Genomic DNA, 4,537 nt, shown 5'->3' on the forward strand with positions numbered 1-4,537 from the left:
GGGGGCTAGATCTGCACCGTCAGGCAGACCTAGTCTAGTCTCCTAAAGGCCCATCCCATCACAGCCTAGTGAGAGCGGATGCAATGCAAGACCGAGGCTAGAAGCAAGAAGCCTCAGGGTGTAAACCTGGTTTGGAAAGTTAGAGGAGGCACCCGAACCTCAGGGTTTCTGGCAGCCTTGGCAGCGCCGAGTCGGGCTGTGAGATGGTGAACCCGGAGCAGACGCCCGAGTGCGTTCGGCAAGAGAAAGGAAGCCCCGGGCTTAGTCCAAGTTTGCTGCCCTCGCCAGATGGGGGCAAGGAGGGGCTGGGGCGATCGCTGCGCTCCGGGGCTACCAGTACAGCCATGCTCTCCCAGCATCTATCACTCTACGGCCCCACACCACCGCCTCCGCGCACCGCCCAGAGACAGTGGCCCCGAGCTAGGGGCGTCTCCCGCCGCGCCCGCGCCCCTCCCGGCTGCTGCGGCGCAGTCCACTCCCGCCTGCCCCGGGGACCGCAGGACCCGGCCATACCTGGTGGCGAGCACGCTGGGAGCCCCTGCAGCGCCCAGCGCCGGCTCCATCCTTGTCTAGAGTCAGGCTCATTGAGAGCCCGCGGGTGGTGGTGGCGGCGGCATCCTCCTCCTCCTCCCGCGCCCTGCTCCTCGGCCCCCCTCCTCCGGAGCCTCTTCCTCCGCCTCCGCGCGTCCCCTCACGGGCCCCTCTCCATGCCCCGGAGGGGCTCTAGCCTGGGGTGACTGGTGCAGCACAGTGTCTTCTCCCCGGAGGAGAAAGAAAGCGATCTCTGGCCAGAGGGGCGCAGAATCAGGGACCCGGACCCTAAGCACTGCAGCCCCAGGCTCCGGAGGATAGTAGCAACCCGGAGGCCGGAGTCTCGCAAAGCACCCTCCCGCGTCCCCAGCCTAAAGCGGCAGCCTCTGCTTCAACCGGGAGCTAGCGGGCGGCAGGCGCTGCGGTCCCGGCTCCACCCCCAGCGCCGCCCGCCCCCTCTCCGCCCGACCCCGTCAGCGCGCGCCCTCCCGCCCCCAAGGCCTCCAGCGCTGGGACACCCCCTCTAGCAGGGCTCCAGGGCCAACCCACCGGCGGGCCGGGCAGCCACGCCCACCCCGAGTTGAGGCTGTCAAGCGGAGGAGCACCCGCACCTCTTGGCCTGCCCTCTCTCCCGCGCCCCCATGAGGCTCTATTTTTCCGGCCAAAACCTCTGTATCTCCAAATCTGTCTACAGCCACATCCTGACCCTGTGTCCCAATCACTATCCTTTCTTCAGCCAGTGCAATCAGAGCAGACTCTAGAACCCAAAATTGGAGTCCATATTCCACAACATACCCCTGCCCACCTTGGTGGTGCTTCTGCCACTCCCAAGTAGAGAAATTTTTCACTTACCCCAGCGCCTATCTTCCCTTCCCAGCCGGGCTCCCGAGGAACTGGAGATTTTGTGGGACACTAGAGTTCCTTTGCTGGAGGAAGCCTTCCACCTTGCTCAGTCCCTTCCTACGAGGCTACATCTGGCTGGCCTCCCTGGTGGAATCAAACCACAAGCTGTCCTTGTGGAACCAGGGCAGTAACAGAACTCTGCCATCACCGTGGTCCTTCATTCTCCACACAAATATCGACTGAGCATCTCCTGCTTGTCATAAGCACCGAGCACTAGCTGGTGACAAGACAAACAGACCCCTGAACTCTCAGCGTGGCCTGAAGAAAACCAAGGTAAAATGGCAGAGGAAGGGAGATCCACTTCTGCTCATGCACCACCAAAGTTTCCCCACATACACAGCCCAGGCTCCACCTTGGCCTGCTTTCCCCGCTGAAGATGGGCAGTTTGGAGGGCTCTGGCTAAGAGATTGTCCTGAGGCAATGGCAGAGCTGTGAACTTCCGTCTCCACCATGGCTGACTTCTCCTGGAATCTCTCATTTCCACAGTCTGTTAATCTGTCACCCCTGACATGACTACAGAGAACAGGGGTTTTACAAGGAGGCTGTGCACCTGGAGCTTCGCAGGGCACAGGGGCCTTTGTGGGTTTGCTGTGTGACTGCATGATGCAGCCTCTCGTGCCTCAGTTTCCTCATGGGGAAAATGGAGAAACCAATTTTTATCTCCTAGAGCTACTGTGAACACCACATAGTAAAATAGATCTAAAACACACAGTGCTTAACCCCATTAGTCACTGGTTGTGAAATAGATATTTGTTTATAAAAATATCTTGGATTCTCTGGGAGACCCCAACAAGCATATCTTCAGAAAATTCTCCACATGGAACCGGATGACATGAAGGCCCTTGCCCCAAGGGTCTCAGTAAGCCAAATGACCATTGGTCTTGGTTACAGTTGCCAGTTCCTAATTATAAATTCCTGTTCCCCACAACCTCCTTAGAGAAAGCAGCTAGCATCACCCTTCCAATGCCATGCCCTGAAGGGGCAGTGCCAGCGACAGCTGTGCCCAGGAGCACTGTTGGGCTCACTCCACTGCGGCCAGGGCTCAGACCCAACATCAAGGTGGCCACATGGGCTCAGTCACCTACTCACCACACCAGTGAGTTCTGAAATGCCCAAGGGGAGGGAGCTGAGCTTTAGGAGCACTCCAGGCTTCAGACCTGTTTCTTCATAGAAATCCTGGCTTCCAACACCCTGGATGAACCAGAACCTTCTATTCCACAGAGGTTAATCCCTGCCTGTTTCATCTAGACAGAAATAGCCAGGGCTTAGAGCCGCCTCTATCTCCCATTCTCAGATCCCAGCAACCGTATTTCAGGTGGAGAGGAGGGTGTGGTTGAGTGTAAAGATGGAGTAGAATTGGGGAAAATATATTCAAACCCTAAAAACAGAATCATGAGCCCCAGGATTCTGCTTCCAGTAGCCCAGAATCTCCCCAGAGAAAGAAAATAAATGTTTCTTAGGTGCATTCAGTGTGCAAGGAGCTGCAGAATGCGTTATTGAGAAAGGGGTGTGGAGAAACAGAAGCAAAGGCTTCGTGCTCAGGGAAACAGCAAATAGTCACTGGGGGCTGGGGACGTCACTCAGCCATTAAGAAAGCGTACTGTTCTTGCAGAGGACCCTTCAGTCCTCAGCACCCGGGTCAGGCAGTTCGCAACTGCCTGTGGCTCCAGCTCCAGGGAATCTGATGCCTTCTTCTGGCCTCCATTGCACATCTACACTCATGTGCAAGATACATACACATACTTTAAAACAAATGTTTTATTAAAAAAAAAACTTTAGAAAGAATGGCCACTGAAAATGTGATTTTATTTTTCGAGACAGGGTTTCTCTGTAGCTTTGGAGGCTATCCTGAAACTAGCTCTTGTAGACCAGGCTGGCCTGGAACTCACAGAGATTTGCCTACCTCTGCCTCCCAAGTGCGCCACCACTGTCCAGCGAAAATGTGATTTAAAAAAAAAAAGTGGCTTAGAAAGTCAGTAGAAGATAAAGACTTGGAGGCTAATTCAGGAAGGGCTTCCTGGAGGAGGAGGAAACTCCAGGAACTAGACTTTGTGGGATGGACAGGGCATACAAGACAAAGAAAAAAACAGCAGGCAACCTGCCTCTGACAGCAGGTAAGGACGCTGTTAGCAATGCATCCTCAAAAGCAGCCTGTGATTGATAGGAATCTCCATTCCCACTTCACAGATGAACAAACTGGAAGCTGAAGGAGTCATGTGACTTGCCCAGGTTCCAGAACCAGTTGGACACACAGTAAGTAGCCAAGTCAGGGTCTCCCACTGGGGACCACACTGGGCCAGCCTGGCTTAAGGAAAGTATCGGTGGAAGGAACAGGAGGCCAGGTGGGCTGAGGGTGGAACTTTCAGCAGCTCACAGACATTGGTGCTTCCTTGAATTCAAAGTAAGTCATTTCCTCTTATGCCCCAGCATTTGGGTCTCAGAGGCAATTGGAAATTTGTTAAGGGATTTGGGGCTTGGGATCCTGGCATTTTAATCTCTTTCAAGTGTCCATGTGGTGGCAGTCTGTGCCACCCACCTTGTTATTTCAGTCTGTAACGGGAGATTGATGGCCCAGGCTTTGATTTAAGATGTGCAGCAGACTCCTCCGTGCCCTGTGTCTCCCTGGGACGCTGACAAGACGACAAGCTTGCACCAACTCCCAGCTGCCCCTGGACTCCAAGAGCTTCCACGCCTGTAGAGAAAGTTCCAACCAGAACACCCCAGGCAGGGCAGGTAGGCCCAGCAGGTAGGGCTACCCCACTTCTTCTGAAAAAGGCCTCTCAGTGAGAGCCCTGATGTACAATCTGGGGGTTCAAAAGTGGCCAATGGCTCGTGTTAGTCTTTTTTTAAAAAAAAATGCTGCAAGATCCCCGTGGCAATAGGCAGCAGAAATGCTGTAGGTCCCAAATGGTGGTAGCGGGCCATGTGGTGGCAGGCAGTGGGCTCTGGGAGCAGCCAGTCCCAGGCAGAGATGGCTGCTGGTCCCAGAGCAGTGGTGGCGGACCATGTGGCAGCAGGCAGTGGGCCCCAGGCAGAGACGGCTGCTGGTCCCCGAGCAATGGCTGGTTCCAGGCAGGGAGACACATGGCAGGCGGGCAGAAGA

General features: G+C 55.4%; 1 protein-coding gene across 3 annotated transcripts in view; it reads right to left on the minus strand.

Moving 5' to 3' along the window:
* Chst1 (carbohydrate sulfotransferase 1) overlaps window positions 1-976 on the minus strand; it is a 14,658-nt gene extending 13,682 nt beyond the window's left edge. For all 3 annotated transcript variants that reach the window (XM_005364129.2, XM_013352751.1, XM_005364128.2), the window contains exon 1: window positions 514-976. The gene's annotated coding sequence lies outside the window, so the exon portion shown is untranslated. The remainder of the gene's footprint in view (window positions 1-513) is intronic.
* Window positions 977-4,537: the final 3,561 nt, after the last annotated feature.

The sequence above is a fragment of the Microtus ochrogaster genome (genome assembly GCF_000317375.1).
Source record: "Microtus ochrogaster isolate Prairie Vole_2 chromosome 14 unlocalized genomic scaffold, MicOch1.0 chr14_random_1, whole genome shotgun sequence".
Taxonomy (NCBI): Eukaryota; Metazoa; Chordata; class Mammalia; order Rodentia; family Cricetidae; genus Microtus; species Microtus ochrogaster.